The 18,846-nt window shown below is 49.2% G+C and overlaps 1 protein-coding gene across 1 annotated transcript in view; it reads right to left on the reverse strand.

The window, feature by feature from the left end:
• The window catches only part of LOC147693061 (collagen alpha-1(VII) chain-like), a 398,052-nt gene extending 384,126 nt beyond the window's left edge, over positions 1 to 13,926 (reverse strand). Inside the window, exon 1 of the mRNA XM_086939575.1 lies at positions 13,409 to 13,926. The gene's annotated coding sequence lies outside the window, so the exon portion shown is untranslated. The remainder of the gene's footprint in view (positions 1 to 13,408) is intronic.
• Between the last annotated feature and the right edge of the window lie 4,920 nt (positions 13,927 to 18,846).

The following is an 18,846-nucleotide window of genomic DNA, read 5'->3' on the forward strand; positions in this document are numbered from 1 at the left end:
AGAGTGCCCGATGCAAAGGATTGCTCTGATTGTGATCTTCTTTCACAGCCCTTTACACACAATCCTGTGGTATCTCAACACAAGTATCCAGTGTGTTTTCCTCGTCCATGGAAAAAGGAAGCACAAATTGGCTACAATGTGAACATGGGGGTTGTGTGTACCTTGGTCTCCCACAATAGAAGCATGGCAGCTCTCCATCAATATATAGATAGGTTTGTCTCAGAGCGTATCTAATTTAGCACTAAACAGAGGGCAGTCCTAATGCATAGTATCAAAACGGCTTACATTTTTGGAGCCCTCTGCAGCCTCACAATGGGCTTCCATGGACACCGGTCAATCCCCCTGGTTTCACAGAAGGCCTCCTTAGGATGCATCATGCTTCTTCAAGTGGTCCTGAGGCAGTCTGTGGTTACTAAACAGGGTCTGAGGTGGGTCCTGCCGTCTACCACTGGTATTCCACGGCCACGTCTGCTACCGTGATACTTAGATTCAAGTGGCTCCCTTTGTACACTTGACTCTTCAAAAGTATCAAAGACACCAGTTAAGGCTCTCCCTGGAGGGTGTAGCAGGGTCAGAACTCAGATACAGCAGGACACAGTAACCAGACGAAATATATTTCAATGCCCCCAGCAGCTATGGCTTTAAAAAAGATGCAAGTGTTTACTTATTTGCAGGACATCGAAGGAGGTTCAAATGAGGGACGATAAAACAAAATAGGAGGTTCTGGCAACTCCAGGGCAGCAAGATACAACCTTAAGCTTAAGGATGGGGCTCAGGCAGTAACAGAGTGAAGTTTAGCTAACTGAAGAATTTAGGGAAATATTATTGTACGAAAGCAGCTTTATCAGTTTCGGTCTCTCCACAGAAACCTTAATAAATCCAGGATTTGTAAAGTGCAGCAAATCACCAATGAGGGTGTCAAGGTGCTGAATTGTAGGCATGGGGAGATTAATTGCTTTGTCCAGAATCACAGGATGTTGAGCGGACACTGAGACTGGAACCTTGTTCCCCCATCTCCGATGTCGGCAGCTCTGGTCGTTATGCCACATCCTTTCTCACCTTCTGGTCTCTGTCCACTTACTGTGTTTTTAGGTCTCGCCTAGTCAGCACTTTCACTGTCTCTTTGAGTCATGTTGTGTTCGGAATATAGACTTTAAGCCCCGTCCATTGCCCACCCAGGTTTTCGATTAGATCCTTTGAGTGTCTTTTGTAAATGCTTTTCTTTCATTGGTTAATTTGTTCAGTAGTCCCTCCTTAGTCCCTCCCGTTCTACTGTTGTAACCTCCAATAAGTACTGGCCCTATTACATGTAATCTTACTTAGGATATTTTATTTACAGTTTGTTTGTACTAGTTTGTTAATGACTTTTGGTCTGCTGGTGTTGCAGGGAGAACAGTTACACACTTCCCCAACCGCAGTTCCCAAAGGCCACGCTTAAATGTTAACAATGGCAGCCACAGTCTTGTTTTTGTTGCATTATCCTGCCGCTTGGCTGCCCATGGTTTGTTTTGTTGTGCCCAGCTCGCCCAACTGTATTTCTACAAAAGTAAATAAATGTAAAAAAAATATGGCGACCACACACTTTTTTCTCTATTTATTGATTTTTGAGGGAATGGCAGCACGCCACGCTTCAGCTTTAAACATTTAAAGCTAAAAGTGCGGCATGCCACAATTGCTACAATAGTAATTAAAAATAGAGAAGAAAACAGCAGACATCTTTAAAAAAAATATTTATTGACTTTTGTGGCTATGCTACTGCAAGAATATTTTTAGACAAAAATAAAAAACATTCTCATTCGCAAAGCCAATGGCTCTAAATTTAACAAATGCGAGACCTATTGCATTGCAAATTCTTGTTTATGAGTTTCCAGTTGATGCAAACGATGGTGCCAGACAGAATGTTACAGTGTATGACATATGACAGTGGTCTTCGGTCTTGTTTACACCCAGTCCCCCCGATTAAAAAGTCATTTAGCTGGACCCCTATGCCACCTAACCTCCTAAGGTGTTTAATGGTGACTGTTGAATAGTCAACATATTGCATTAAACTTAAAACCATATTTGGGGTCAAACTCTACGGTTTTGGGCACAGACATGATGCTCAGTGGTGCATGTCTCCAGCTGACCCAGCACTGTATGCAGACGGTGTCTTGTTGTCTATACAACACAGGCAGCAGCAGTACAAGCTTCCTTCTCACATACACACACATCAACACTGAGCAGTCACAGCATAACTAGAAACGCAAGCATCCTTAGCACACACATTAGAGGTCCCCTCAGGTTGCTGCAGAGGCCTGCTCTGAACGCTGCATCTGTCAACCAGAACACCCCCGTAGGAGACCACCAAAAGGCCTTAAAACCAGTCAGGCTTAATCTGGCCCCTGGAAATTAATTCAGGATGCTCACCCACGCTCACAAGGCCCTCCACGACACTGGACCAGCATACCTGAACACCCGACTCAAATTCCATGCACCCCAAAGAACCCTACGATCAGCCCAGCTCTCCTATGCCGTGGTCCCCCGCGCCAGAAAGACCAGATCGGGAGGCCGCTGCTTCTCCTTCCGCGTGGCCAGAGCTGGAACGACCTCCCACTCCACCTCAGACAGACAACATCGCTCCCCATCTCCGCAAAAAAACTCAAAACCTGGCTCTTCGACAGACCTCCTTCTTGATGGACTGGAACCTGCGAACCTCCCACCCACACCCCTTGCGCCTTTAGACCCTCACGGGTGAGTAGTCGCGTTTAACAAACACCTGATTTGATTTGATTTGATCTTGCACGTATTCACCCTGAGCCAGCTATTAAGAGGGTTCTCAGTCTGGCACCACAGTTCATCTTTCAATTCTCCTGGAGTCTTGGGTGACCCTCACATTACCTTAATTTTCAGAGACCTCATAGGCAGGGCCACTGGAATTATGTGGCAGGGAGGGCCAAATTAGGTGGAAAGGTTAGATAAATTATGCAACAAGAAAGCCCACATTATGATGCGTAATGTGGCACATTTGTGTATTGTATTACTTCATTATTTTGTACTTTTTACACTTGTTAACACTGGCTGGGCATTGAGTGCACCTCATTAGTACCAGTTTACCACCCAAATATTATAGCAATAAGCAACAGAAAGGTAACCAGTCAAGCTTTTCAAAGGGCTTTTCATTGATTGGCAACATGTGTTGCTGCATTTGTAGTAAATGTTGAACTGTTTGACCTACAAAAAAAATGCTGGGTTACAATCTACAGATTATGCAGCAGATGATGGATTGTGTGGCAAATGCGGCAAATCTATAATTATGCGAAAACCGTTGTGGCCGCAGAATCGCATAATTCTAGTGACCTGCTTGTAGGCCCCCAGCAAGCCCTTAACGCCATTTATCCAAACCTAATATATTCCAAGCTGCACAACAGCCAACCTCAGATAGCCTCTACCAGCCCTTAGACACCCTCAGTCGAGCATCGGGCAAACGTCAGACCCTCTTTCTCTGCACTTGGCCAGTAAGGCTTATTTCTACTAGGCCCCCGCTCCACCACAGACAACTTTAAACTACCTTCCACCACCACAAAGAAGCCAGTAACTCCAGTGACCTTTCTCTGGTCACAGGAGACCTTATTTAATCTCAGAAGCCCTAAAATAGCACTCACCTTACCCACTTTATGAGGTAACAATGCAGGGGCCGCAACATCAGGAGCGCGGGCGCCCGCAGTTGGTGCAGCCCGTGATCGCCGGATCTGCAGCCTCCATCCGCCTGTGTGGCCCGACCGCAGTGTGTGGATGGGGGCCCGTGGCCACAGCGGATGGGCGGGACAGGTTACACGACCGGGAGAGGATTTTAATTACAGCGCTCACCCACTACATATGACGAAGCCGCTAACGCCCCCTTGGGAGAGCCAAGATAGACATCAGCTTTTTGTCGGGCATGAAAGCTGGGTGGAGAACACCCCTCCAGCTAATGACACGGGTGGACTGTGATGCCCAGTACAGGTGCATGGGAGCATTTAGACCAGGGATCATGTGTGTGCAGCAGCAGTGGTGAAAGGAGGTGAAAATACTGAAGATGCTCCTCCTTTTGACTGTCTGGCTCCTTTTCCCCTCTTGTTCTTCCACCGTTGGGTCGGCTCCCTGGTTTTCTTTGGACTTGGCCCTCGTAATTTTTGGACTGGAACTTGTGTGCACCCCGCCATTTTGGGACCCTCTCCTGTTGTCGCTCTTGCCCTGGGTGCATCTTGCCATGTTGAGATGGTTTCCATTGATGCCCACGACCCGGGTCCACCATTTTGTTGATTATTGTCCTTTCCTTTGGTCCCTTGGATTCCATCCTGCTGACCTTCAGACATTTCTCTTTTACTGGACTGCCTTATCTCTTTCTCCCTACCCCCCAGGTCCCCCTCTCTCCCCTCACCAATCTCAGCCTCCAACTCTTCTCCCCCACATACCGCTCTCTACCCCTTTTTATTTTAGTTTTAATATTTTTTTTTTACTTCGCTTTTCACTCTGTAAATATGTGATATATACTTGTCCACGCCGAATCGCTGGTAAAATGGAATCCTGAGCAAATCTACTATTTGTATCTATATGTATATAGAGATAACTCTAACCACTAGTATATGTAGTAAACCTTTGTACTTACTACCATTCCTATGTGATTCTTAGAGTGTATCCATGTGTTTCTCTTCCTTGAGTGACTTTACAACTTTTACATTTGCATTTTTTCCTGTTTGTATCTTTTATGTAACTCATGTAATCCTAAATCCTTATGTATTGCAACTACTTCTTTTGTAAAGAAAGCGCTCTGACACCTTCGGGTAATGTTTGCGCTATATAAAATCGCATTAAATAAATACATTGCTGCCCCCCACAGCTCTCCTCCGCCTATCGGCTGCCCCGGAGAGCGCCTCGTCTGATCCTGGTGCAATTCTACTGATCCGCTCATACCGGCTTCAAAACACCCATGCGAGCCCTCAGGGCTTCAAATCTGCCCCTCCTCATCACCCAGAGCCTTTTGACCCTCTGCCACCCCCAGAGTCCACGTGCCTCCCTGCCACCCTCGCCTCAGCACTGTAGCCGCCGAGCTCCCATGCAGCAGCATCCACCTCTGTGCGCCCGGGTCTCCCCTGGCCGGATGCTCCTGGGTACCACCTTTGCTGCTCTGAGATCTGACTTCAAGCTCTGACTGTTGGAAAGCCGTTGCCACGTGCATGGTTCCCTTCCACACGCACTCCATTCACGCATGTTCACACACACATACATGTCACAGCTATGTTTGATTTTTAACATGCAGCTTGCAGCAATGTTCATTTATCTTCTGAGCAGCATAGAGTGTAATATGCATGGTACCAGCCGCTGCAGGGCAGCTCATATGGTGCATGTGATTGCTGCAGAGGTCTGCTTCTAACCTGCAGGCCGCACAGTCGAAGCCCTGGATAACAGCTCAGTGCACGGTGTATCTGCTGTAAGTATACACGTGGTCTGCCTGGCAAATGTTTCAGTCCTTGCAAAGTAAAGTAAACTGTTATTTTTAAGATGCACGTGAAATGAGTGCCAATTACTGGGTAGTACGATGAAGTGTCCTCAAATGTAAATGTGCCTGAGTTTATTTCCTGTGTCGTCATTAGATCAGTTATACCTCACACCTGTATGTATGATGTAATATAATATGAGGAAGCCCTGGCAAATGTCCTTCCGTGCCCCAGTCTCTCTCTCAGTCTGTCTCGTGCTCTCTTACTCTCTCTCTCTCTCTCATTCTCTCTCTCTCTCTCTCTCATTCTCTTTCTCTCTCTCGTTCTCTCTCTCTCTCTCTCATTCTCTTTCTCTCTCTCGTTCTCTCTCTCTCTCTCGTTATCTTTCTCTCTCTCTCGTTCTCTCTCTCTCTCTTTCTCTCTCTTTCTCTCTCTTTGTCTCTCTCTCTTTCTCTCTCCATCTGTCTCGTTCCCTCTCTCTTTCTCTCTCTCTCTTTCTCTCTCTCTCTTTCTCTCTCTTTCTCTCTCTCTCCTCTCTCTCTCTCTTTCTCATTCTCTTTCCTTTCTCTCTCTCTTTCGCTCTCTCTCTCTCTCTCTCTCTTTCTCTCTCTTTCTCTCTCTCTCTTTCTCTCTCTTTCTCTCTCTCTCTTTCTCTCTCTTTCTCACTCTTTCTCACTCTCTCTCTCTCTCTCTCTCTCTCTCTCTCTCTTCGCGCTCTCTCTTTCTCTCCATCTGTCTCGTTCCCTCTCTCTTTCTCTCTCAAGTCGGAAAGTGACCGGGTGACCTGCTGTTCTTGCTGCGGTGCTTGGGAACGAACGACTTCCCTTTCAGACGCGTGCGGCGGCCCTTAGGACGGTAAATGCAGCACAGTCTGTGCCATGATACACAGAGTATAAAATACACAGCACGGTATTTATACATAATATACAGAGTATATGGACCACAGTGTAAACTAACTCTGTATTATATACACATTACACTACACACTCTACACTCGGTTGAAGGCGCGCGGGGGGGGGGGGGGGGGCAACGCCGACTGCTCTGCAATTCTTTAAATAAACGTTATTTAAAGAATTGCAGAGCAGTCGGCGCTGCCCCCCGCCCGCGCCTTCAACCGAGTGTAGAGTGTGTAGTGTGATGTGTCTATAATACAGAAACATATTGTACAATTCAATACCTCTGACAGTCAAGAGGGCCTGGGGCAGAGTCAGTCGGGTCGCCGAAGCTGGGACAGAATCAGTGCGGCCTGCGGAGATGGGGCAGAGTCACTACGGTCGGTGCACTGTCAGTAGGGCCGGTGGGGCTGGAGCAGCGTCAGTAGGGCAATTGCAGCTGGGATGGGGTCAGTAAGGCTGGTGGAACTGAGTGGGTTTAGTATGGCCTGTGGAGCTGGGGCAGAGTCAGTAGGGCCGGTGGAGCTGGGACAGAGTCAGTAGGGCCGGTGGAGCTGGGGCAGAGTCAGTAGGGCCGGTGGAGCTGGGGCAGAGTCAGTAGGGCCGGTGGAGCTCGGACAGAGTCAGTAGGGCCGGTGGAGCTGGGGCAGAGTCAGTAGGGCCGGTGGAGCTGGGATGGGGTCAGTGAGGCTGGTGGAGCTGGGGTGGGGTTAATACGGTATGAGGAGCTGGGACAGAGTCAGTAGGGCCGGTGGAGCGGGAGCAGAACCAGTCAAACGTCAGGCTCCACATTAGCTCTGAAGCGCCTCGCAGTTCGAATACCCCACTGTCTCTTCTTCCCTTGACAATCATATCACAGCCTCAATTCTGCAGGAGAGATCCCTCACACAGAAGTATAGGTGACAGGGCCCTTCGAAAATTGCCAAAAATTAGGTTGGACTATCTAGCAGGATTTTACTTATTAAAGGGTTAGTGTTTTTAGAATATACTATTGCACTTGAATAAGAGATGTGTGAATGAACCAACTCAATTATCGACCTTGGACACATAAAAGGCCTAGTTGACCCTGCATACTTCTTAATTTGTAGCCTGCAAACAAGTCTGTAACACAGCTCTGCAGCAGGAGCTCAACCAACTGAACTGTATTATTAGATACGCCTTCTAGTTCCCAGCTCATCTCACATCCTAATATGCCAGTCCCAGCTCTGCCTCTGCTCTCACACTGAGCTCATTCCCAGCTCTGCCTTTGCTCTCACACTGAGCTCATTCCCAGCTCTGCCTTTGCTCTCACACTGAGCTCATTCCCAGCTGTCTTTGCTCTCACACTGAGCTCATTCCCAGCTCTACCTCTGCTCTCACACTGAGTTAATTCCCAGCTCTATCTTTGCGCTCACACTGAGCTCATTCCCAGCTCTGCCTTTGCTCTCACACTGAGCTCATTCCCAGCTCTGCCTTTGCTCTCACACTGAGCTCATTCCCAGCTGTCTTTGCTCTCACACTGAGCTCATTCCCAGCTCTACCTCTGCTCTCACACTGAGTTAATTCCCAGCTCTATCTTTGCTCTCACACAGAGCTCATTCCCAGCTCTACCTTTGCTCTCACACTGAGCTCATTCCCAGCTCTGCCTTTGCTCTCACACTGAGCTCATTCCCAGCTGTCTTTGCTCTCACACTGAGCTCATTCCCAGCTCTACCTCTGCTCTCACACTGAGTTAATTCCCAGCTCTATCTTTGCTCTCACACAGAGCTCATTCCCAGCTCTGCCTTTGCTCTCACACTGAGCTCATTCCCAGCTCTGCCTTTGCTCCCACACTGAGCTCATCCCCTGGTCTAGCTTTGCTCTCAAACTGAGCTCATTCCCAGCTCTGCCTTTGCTCTCACACTGAGCTCATCCCCTGGTCTAGATTTGCTCTCACACTGAGCTCATTCCCAGCTCTGCCTTTGCTCTCACATTGAGCTCATTCCCAGCTCTATCATTGCTCTTAAGCTGAGCTCATTCCTAGCTCTGCCTTTGCTCTCACACTGAGCTCATTCCCAGCTCTACCTTTGCTCTCACACTGAGCTCATCCCCTGCTTTAGCTTTGCTCTCACACTGAGCTCATTCCTAGCTCTAGCTTTGCTCTCATACTAAGCTTATTCCAAGCTGTCTTTGCTCTCACATTGAACTCATTCCCAGCTCTGCCTTTGCTCTCACATTGAGCTCATTCCCAGCTCTGCCTTTGCTCTCACACTGAGCTCAATCCCAGCTCTGCCTTTGCTCTCACACTGAGCTCGTTCCCAGTTCTACCTTTGCTCTCACACTGCCAGCTCTGTCTTTGCTCACACACTGATTCTTCCCTTTCTCTCACACTGAGCTCATTCCCAGCTCTACCTTTGCTCTCACACTGAGCTCATTCCCAGCTCTGCATTTGCTCTCACACTGAGCTCATTCCCAGCTCTACCTTTGCTCTCACACTGAGCTCATTCCCAGCTCTGCCTTTGCTCTCGCACTGAGCTCATTGCCAGCTCTGCCTTTGCTCTCACACTGAGCTCATTCCCAGCTCTGCATTTGCTCACACACTGAGCTCATTCCCAGGTCTATCATTGCTCTCACACTGAGCTCATTCCCAGCTCTACCTTTGCTCTCGCACTGAGCTCATCCCCTGCTCTAGCTTTGCTCTCACACTGAGCTCATCCCCTGCTCGAGCTTTGCTCTCACACTGAGCTCATTCCACGCTCTAGCTTTGCCCTCACACTGAGCTCATTTCCAGCTCTAGCTTTGCTCTCACACTGAGCTCATTTCCAGCTCTAGCTTTGCTCTCGCACTGAGCTCATTCCCAGCTCTGCCTTTGCTCTCACACTGAGCTCATTCCCAGCTCTATCATTGCTCTCACACTGAGCTCATTCCCAGCTCTGCCTTTGCTCTCGCACTGAGCTCATTCCCAGCTCTGCCTTTGCTCTCACACTGAGCTCATTCCCAGCTCTACCTTTGCTCTCACACTGAGCTCATTCCCAGCTGTCTTTGCCCTCACACTGAGCTCATTACCAGCTGTCTTTGCTCTAACACTGAGCTCATTCCCAGCTCTGCCATTGCTCTCACACTGAGCTCATTCCCAGCTCTACCTTTGCTCTCACACTGAGCTCATCCCCTGGTCTAGCTTTGCTCTCACACTGAGCTCATTCCCAGCTCTACCTTTGCTCTCACACTGAGCTCATTCCCAGCTGTCTTTGCCCTCACACTGAGCTCATTACCAGCTGTCTTTGCTCTCACACTGAGCTCATACCCAGCTCTGCCTTTGCTCTCACACTGAGCTCATTCCCAGCTCTACCTTTGCTCTCACACTGAGCTCATCCACTGGTCTAGCTTTGCTCTCACACTGAGCTCATTCCCAGCTCTGCCTTTGCTCTCACACTGAGCTCATCCCCTGCTCTAGCTTTGCTCTCACACTGAGCTCATTCCAGGCTCTAGCTTTGCTCTCACACTGAGCTCATCCCCTGCTCTAGCTTTGCTCTCACACTGAGCTCATTCCCAGCTCTAGCTTTGCTCTCACACTGAGCTCATCCCCTGCTCTAGCTTTGCTCTCACACTGAGCTCATTCCCAGCTCTAGCTTTGCTCTCACACTGAGCTCATCCCCTGCTCTAGCTTTGCTCTCACACTGAGCTCATTCCCAGCTCTGCCTTTGCTCTCACACTGAGCTCATCCCCTGCTCTAGCTTTGCTCTCACACTGAGCTCACACTGAGCTCATTCCTAGCTCTAGCTTTGCTCTCACACTGAGCTCATTCCCAGCTCTAGCTTTGCTCTCACACTGAGCTCATTCCCAGCTCTAGCTTTGCCTCTCACACTGAGTTCAATCCTAGCTCTAGCTTTGCTCTCACACTGAGCTCATTCCCAGCTCTAGCTTTGCTCTCACACTGAGCTCATTCCCAGCTCTAGCTTTGCTCTCACACTGAGCTCATTCCTAGCTCCGCCTTTGCTCTCACACTGAGCTCATTCCCAGCTCTAGCTTTGCTCTCACACTGAGCTCATTCCCAGCTCTAGCTTTGTTCTCACACTGAGCTCATTCCCAGCTCTAGCTTTGCTCTCACACTGAGCTCATTACCAGCTCTAGCTTTGCCTCTCACACTGAGTTCAATCCTAGCTCTAGCTTTGCTCTCATACTAAGCTTATTCCAAGCTGTCTTTGCTCTCCCACTGAGCTCATTCCCAACTCAACCTTTGCTCTCACACTGAGCTCATTCTCAGCTCTGCCTTTGCTCTCACACTGAGCTCATTCTCAGCTCTGCCTTTGCTCTCACACGAGCTCATTCTCAGCTCTGCCTTTGCTCTCACACTGAGCTCATTCTCAGCTCTGCCTTTGCTCTCACACGAGCTCATTCTCAGCTCTGCCTTTGCTCTCACACTGAGCTCATTCTCAGCTCTACCTTTGCTCTCACACTGAGCTCATTCTCAGCTCTGCCTTTGCTCTCAAACTGAGCTCATTCTCAGCTCTGCCTTTGCTCTCACACGAGCTCATTCTCAGCTCTGCCTTTGCTCTCACACTGAGCTCATTCACCTCTTTGCTCTCACTCTGAGCTCATTCCCAGCTCTGCCTTTGCTCTCACACTGAGCTCATTCTCAGCTCTGTCTTTGCTCTCACACTGAGCTCATTCCCAGCTCTAGCTTTGCTCTCACACTGAGCTCATTCCTAGCTCCGCCTTTGCTCTCACACTGAGCTCATTCCCAGCTCTAGCTTTGCTCTCACACTGAGCTCATTCCCAGCTCTAACTTTGCTCTCACACTGAGCTCATTCCCAGCTCTAGTTTTGCTCTCACACTGAGCTCATTCCCAGCTCTAGCTTTGCTCTCACACTGAGCTCATTCCCAGCTCTAGTTTTGCTCTCACACTGAGCTCATTCCCAGCTCTAGCTTTGCCTCTCACACTGAGTTCAATCCTAGCTCTAGCTTTGCTCTCATACTAAGCTTATTCCAAGCTGTCTTTGCTCTCCCACTGAGCTCATTCCCAACTCAACCTTTGCTCTCACACTGAGCTCATTCTCAGCTCTGCCTTTGCTCTCAAACGAGCTCATTCTCAGCTCTGCCTTTGCTCTCACACTGAGCTCATTCTCAGCTCTGCCTTTGCTCTCACACGAGCTCATTCTCAGCTCTGCCTTTGCTCTCACACTGAGCTCATTCTCAGCTCTGCCTTTGCTCTCACACGAGCTCATTCTCAGCTCTGCCTTTGCTCTCACACTGAGCTCATTCCCAGCTTTGCCTTTGCTCTCACACTGAGCTCATTCACCTCTTTGCTCTCACACTGAGCTCATTCTCAGCTCTGCCTTTGCTCTCACACTGAGCTCATTCTCAGCTCTGTCTTTGCTCTCACACTGAGCTCATTCCTAGCTCTGCCTTTGCTCCCACACTGAGCTCATTCTCAGCTCTGCCTTTGCTCTCACACTGAGCTCATTCCCAGCTGTCTTTGCTCTCACACTGAGCTCATTCCTAGCTTTTGAGAGAAAGTTCAAGAGGTTCCCAGGCCATAGAAGGTCTATTCTCCCGGAAAGCAGGCTGCATGGATCTAATGCCCCCTTCTCAGCACTGTGGGGTGCCAGGGGGCAGTAGCAGGATGACAGTGCGGGGTGTGCAGGCACCAGTGGGCCCGCCTTGGCACAGACTCACCCACAGACTGCACCCCAAGTCTCTGCTGCTCCATTTATTATATGTTTGAGTGGGAAGTGTCTGAGTGTGTGGGAGGGGGCTGTGAGAGGCAGGCAGCCCCGGGACCACCGTGCAGCCTGCTCGGCTCTGTGCCTGCGGAGCAGAACCGAAGTGGCGTGGAGCACGGGAGGGGTGCTGGGCGAGGGCTGGACAGCTACAATCAGCTCACTGAGCACCCCCCCCCCCCCTCTCACACACACACACCCTTAGAGAAGGTCCTCAGGGGGCAGCGGGCAGGTACAATCAGCTAACTGAGCCCCCCCTTCCCAAACAGGCATGGGCATATTAGTGATTAGGGAAAGTCTTCGGGGGGAGACAGAAGGCAGGTAAAGACCAGCTCACTGTGCCCCCCCCCCAACTCCTCCCCCCCCCCCCCCCCCCCCCCCCCCCCGCCCGATAATCTTAGTGATCAGGAAAAGTCTTGGGAGAGGGTTTGGGGGTAGAGACAGCGGGCAGGTACAGGTCAGCTCACTGAGCCACCCCCTGGGCATGGGGGTTTCAGGGGAGAAGCCGGCGGGGCTGGTATAAATACACAAGTGGCATTTCCATCCGAGGAGCGGAGTAAAATTAATTATGTACATAATAAAGCGTGTCGACGTCATCGCCATAACAACATCATCGCATTTCACATTTCATTCCCATGTTTGTAATCGAAAGAGGCCCACTCCGCCTTTCATCCCAATGAGGCGGACACAATGAGTGCCATTGACTTGTGACACCATGAGTAGACACAGAGCACATCACTTCACCTCTTTCTCTGGGTTCTCGTGTATGACAATAGTGAAAGCGCCTAGAAGGCAGCTGAAAGGGCCTTTCTAACGACACCTGTTATTCACCTTTCTGTGCAAACTACTGCAGCGGAAATCACTATAATAAGTGTCTTGTGTGTCACACAGATGCCAAGCCCTGGGGAAAGACACGTGCAGGGCGCCCTCCGGAGTGTGGGTTTCCAGTGGTGCAGCAGGTTCAGTTGCACCGGGGTCCACTGAAACCTGATTTTGGCTGAATTCCACATTTCAAAAAGTGGCTAGGGGGCATTTCCTTCTTTGCACTAGTGCCCATGTCACACCTGCTACACTCTGGGTTCTCCCTGCGTGTTCTAATCAGAGATGGGTCCTGCACGTGCTGCGTCGCTCAGGCCATGTGGCTCCTTAAAAAGAACCTGTTTCGTGCGTGAAATGTGATCTGCGCGGCTATGAATGTAGCCTGGAGCTCTCCCCGTCCCAGGCGAGCCCAGGCCCCCAGAGCCCGCCTCAGCAGGAGCGGGGCCGGAGGAGCGCAGGGCGCGGGCGCAGCCGAGGAGCGCACGGTGCGCAGGGCGCAGCTGAGGCGCGCGGGGATCTGGCGCAGGCAGCTGAGGACGCGCAGGCAGGGGTTGCACTTTACCTTCTCGGTGCACGCATAATCCACAGTTGCGGGGGGGCTCCTGCGGGGGGTGGAAGCGGCGCCGGGTCCCTCCTCCTGCCTCGGTCACGGTCCTCGGATGATTACCCCCTTTATATTCCTCGAGTCCCAAAGCGCGGAGGGGGATGGGGGAGTATCTGGGTTACAAGAGGGGGAGAAGTGGAGGGTTTCCGGGGACGGCGAGTCCAGTTTCTTCTTCTTTTTGTAGTTCCTTCTTAAATTCTGTGTTTAATTCCTTCTTTTCTTCTCTCTTCCCCTCTTGCACGTCACTCCTTTTATTTTCTTTACTTTCTTTCTTTCTTTTTCTTTCTTTTTCTGTCTTTTTTCCTTCTTTTTCTCGTTTTCTCTCGCCTCCTTTCCTTCCTCTCAACTTCGCGCTTCACTCCTTAAACTTCTCCCTTTTGATTTATGCCCCCAAGAGGCAGAAATTACTTCGGTGAGCTAATTACGCCGGAGCTGCACCTCGGACCCTCCCCTTGCGCCCCCAGCAGCCAATGGGCCCCGTGCTATTTAAATGCGGGCTGCCTCCAGCTCCCCTTCCTGGCTCTGGCTGCCAGGTGAAAGGGGGCGTCCGCGTCTGTTTGCTGAGGATTCCTGCTCCTAGGTTGAATTACTCATGTGCAGACTACACCCCCGGCTCTCTTTCTTTGCCTTTGATCGGCGGCCTTTCATTGGCCCTCAGGAACAACAGCCTTAAATCAGAGCTAAGCTGTTCTATACAGGGGAACCTTCTAAAGAAATAAAAGGGAAAAGGAAATGATTTTTGCAAAGCTTTTTTTCTCTTTACCAAGAAAGCGGACGCCCCCACCCCCTCCCCCTCCCCCGAGTGAGTGGGTGCTCCTGGCACAGCATCAGACACTCAGACATGTTTTAGGACTTTCGGTGTGTTTATGATTTTTGTTGACTTATCAAGTCAGGGAACGTCAACCTCAACTCCATGCTGCAATTGGGAAAGCTTTTTCAGACTTCTGGGCTTTTGCAGACTACACTGGTTTCGTTTTGCACTTTCTTATTTTGACAGCACTTGGGGGGGGGTGGGGGGGGGGGGGGTGGGAGGCAGGATGGGAGTGTTGATTTGCCAGGGGGGTAGCACAGTGTGAACGCCCGTTTCACAAGAAAAATAAGGGCCGCCCTGGCTAAGAGTAGGGTGGTAGTAGGGAAAGCTTGCCCAGTTTACAGGTATTACGGAGTTCATTCCACCTGCGGATTCACCACTCTATCCACCTACAGGTGTTCAAAGATCCCGACAGTTCGGCGACTCTCGCGATGCCAACGGGGTATGTTTTTCTTAGATCAATTACCCCTAAATACAAAAAAACCTGGGATAATTAGCCCGATAAAATAAAAACCTCGAAAACAAACACAAAAGGAAGGTGAAAGGGGGCAGGGGGCCAGAGTAAAACGTAAAGAAAAAAATAGAGAGTAGTTTAGAAAAATGTCAAGGGGCTAGAGAGGCGGGGTAAGAGATTCCTCCCGCTAAATAAATAAAAGAAAAAGAAAATCAGAAAGATGCAGTAAATAAAAGGAAGAAGATTAAAATAAGTTAAGGACAGGGGCGTAGCTCGGTCGGTAAGTTTCGGGTGGCGGAGCTTCATATTTCCCAACAATCACGTGGGTTGAAATACATCAGACGAGAAACCGGGCAGGAGGGGGGGCTTAAGGGCAGTAGGGGGGAGCGTGGATTGTGAGGGGTACTCGTAACTCAGTATTTTGTAAAAATAACAATATTTTAACACCTTTAAAGCCTAGACAAGAATGTGTTTTTTATGTCTGCACGTGTATCTGAAAAACACAAGTGAAATCTGAGAAACATCTCACCATACCTGACTTAAAGAACCTGAACCCAACTATGTACTACCGAATACCCTTATTAGGGGGGTGTAACACCCCAAACAACCCCCCTGAAGCTATGCCACTGGACCCAGCTTTGGGGACCTGGAATAATCTGAACCGTCGCACTTGCAGGCTAGAGAGATGGTTAGTAGTTGTTTTGTTCCCGTCGTTGGCAGCGATGATGGGGCAATGGGTGGTGCACGCTGCAGTGGCCTCCTGGTCAGGGCCCTGGCACTTATAATTTTACAAATTAAGCCCTGAATACACCACATGAACAAAGCAGGAAGTGGAAGGGCAACCGAGGCTGGCAACACGAGCAGAACAGATCATACCGGCTTCTGCTAGACCCCTCCCAAGGTACAGAGGACCACGATGCCAGACGAGCACCACTCACATCCAATAACACACTCAAAGACATGTGAAAAAACACACACACAGCTCAAAGGCAAGCTTTTGCTTTTTTTCCCAACTGGGAATTCTTTTCCCAGTGAAGAATGGGATTTACCCCTGGCCTTAAAATCAAAACTCCTCTTACCATTTTCAGGCCAGAAATGGGTTGGTAAATGCTTTGGGAAGAACTCCATACAGGTACGTTTGTGGGTGCTTAAACTTCCCGGGCATTCCTGCCCTGAAAACCCAGGGACCCCCTTCCACCCCCTCAAGACATCACCTTACATGGAACAGCTGTCTAAGCAATCTTTTTACATACTCAAAGCTGACATCTGTGAATTGCAGAAGTGGCTAGGAAGTCATCAAAAGGCGGGTTACTACAACCAGACCAGCTCTCCGGAGGGCTTTGTGAATGGGAACCAGAGAGTTTATTCTATAGCTTTCAGTTTAGTTTCAATGGTGATCAAGTAGACACCCCTGTCCCAATTCACAAAACTCTTACACTATATAAATTAAATACAGAGGGTGAAAATCTCAAATATACCTTTACTATTTGAACCCTTTTTAAGAAAGTCAGGTTCTGTGGATTTCTACATGCACAAATATCACTCAGAGGTACAATTTTTCAAGTGATGTGTTAGGGGAGTGCTCCTGGGCACTTAAAATATTGTATCTACACTGCTTTCCTCTCACACCTGTGTGCTCCTAAACTTACTTCAACAATGACCATGTACAGGTGATGCAAGAAGTGTGACAAAGCGTAGGACATGTAACCCACATTTTTCAGGGGTGTATTGGACGCCTCCGCTCATTTGTGTGGTCATGGGAACAGAACCAGACCTCTTGATCTTTACCCAATCTGAATAGGTAAGGTTTTGTGTCAATTATCCACAGTACTATATTTCTTCGGTACCACAGTTTTTACATCCACTACTCCTGCAATTTTTTCTGAATCAATGGCTTCCCTGGACATCCAATCTTTCTTTAGACCCTGCAGTCCTACCTTTTAGTAATGTAAACAGGGATATTCCTGTACTTATGTGAGGGGTTGTTCTGACGGCCCAGTGCATATCCTCAATAGCCTCCTTCCAATGCAAGCCATTGATAAGAGCCAATTGCAACTAGTCCTTAATGACTCGGTTTACTCTTTCGACTAAACATTTACTACGGGGATGGTATAATCATAAACGGTCTGGGCTCCGCCTGATTCCGCCGTGATGCCGCCTCTGGGAGTCAGGGTCCCACAGGGCTCTATCTTGAGCCCGACCCTATTTAACATCATCATGACCCCGTTGGCGGCGTTGGTGGAGTCGTATGGCGCCCAGATCGTATCCTACGCTGACGACACCCAGCTCCTCTTCTCATGTAAGAGAGGAGGAGACTTTGATGAGGAGAGTATCCGGGATTGCCTTGGGGCTGTTTTCCAATGGTTCCAACTGAACAGCCTCAAGTGCAATTCCGATAAATCCGAGGTACTCTTCTTTGGGTGCGACACAGAGCCAGACTGGCAGGCCTGGTGGCCGATTAATATGTTTCCTCCGTCTTGTTCTTCCCAGGTCGTCAAGAATCTGGGGGTCAAGATGGATAATGGGCTAACATTGAAATCCCAGATCCTCGGGGTGTCGGGCACCTGCTTCGGCATCCTTAGGATGTTGCGGAGGTTCCTTCCCCTGCTGTCCGAGGAGCATAGGAAACTGACAGTGCAGGCTCTGATCGGGTCCAGGTTGGACTATTCCAACATTCTTTACCTGGGCCTACCAGAGTACTTGCTGCAGCGGCTCCAAGTGGTGCAGAACGCCGCTGCGAGAGCAATCTATGGATTAAATAGACGGTCCAATGCATCGGGCCTGTTGAAAACCTTGCATTGGCTTCCTATCCGGAAACGGATCGCCTTCAAGGCTCTGACTCTGGCCTACAAAGCTCTCCACACGGTGGGAGCAAAGTACCTTCAAAAGAGACTGGTCTTTTATCAACCGACCAGGTCTTTGAGGTCGGAATCCCTGTTCTTGGCAGTTGTTCCGCGTGTGAAGAGAGCGCGCCTTGGAGGCCGCTCTTTTGGATTGCTGGCGCCACAGTTGTGGAACTCTCTGCCGCTTGCTCTGCGGGGAGCTACCAGCCTACTAGCTTTTAGAAAAGGCCTTAAAACCTGGTTGTTTACCCAGTAGCCTGTTTCTCTTGTATGTATTTGTTTGGCATTCTGTTCTTTCTTTTATCGGTGTTATGTTATTGTGTTGCAGCCTTCCTTTTCCAATAAAGCGCCGGGACACTCTTTTTGAGTAGCCGTGCGCTATACAAAAGAATAAATAACATAACATAACATAACATAACATAATGAAGTTAGAATGTGTTTTATGCCAGATTTGTTCAGGAATTGGTCAATTGCCCTGCATACAATTTGCGTGCTATTTTCGGTCACTCATTTTTCAAGGAATCCCTCTCTCAAAAATACTTGCCTGAAGAATTTATTTTAATGCTTGCTTCTGAATTTATGTTGTGCACAAACTTCACTTCAGGCCACTTAGTCATGAAGTCTACGAAAATTAAAGCATACTTTGTTGTGCCACCTGTAACTCCAAGGGGTCCAGCCACATCAAATGTCACCTTACATGTGTGTTTTTAACCATGACAGAGTTGACAGGGGAGGAACATGTCACTTGCAATTTGTCCCTGAGGAAACATATGCAACATTCCCGAACATAATGTTTAATAGCTTTGTCCACACCGGGCCATCAAAAATCCTCCCTTACTTTACGCTTTATAGCACGGATCCTAAGATAACCCTCATGGGCTGAATCCAAAACTCTTCTGCGAGCTCCCCAGGATGACCAAGTGACTACCTCTGCTCATAATGCCCCCAACAGTAGATAGTTCCTGTTCTGCCCCCCTGTAAGGAATCAATGCTGTAGGGGTATCTTTGTTGTTGGGCTAACCCTCCAAAACAAAGTTTGCCACGTCCCGAAGCCCCCAATCATCTGACATTGCCTCCAGCCGCTCCTGCTCTGATAGAGCTCCTCTCATAGTGTTATCAACTGAACCTACGGCACACAGCATCTCAAGCTCATCCAACGTTTTTGTCACATTCCTCACTCTCCTCTAGTGGTAATCTAGACAGACAATCACTCAAATAAATCTTGGTCCCTGCCACATATTCCAACCTGTAATGAAGCTCTTGCAATCTGTATTGCCATAAGGCTATA

Source organism: Lissotriton vulgaris, chromosome 9 (assembly GCF_964263255.1).
Source record: "Lissotriton vulgaris chromosome 9, aLisVul1.2, whole genome shotgun sequence".
Lineage (NCBI taxonomy): Eukaryota > Metazoa > Chordata > Amphibia > Caudata > Salamandridae > Lissotriton > Lissotriton vulgaris.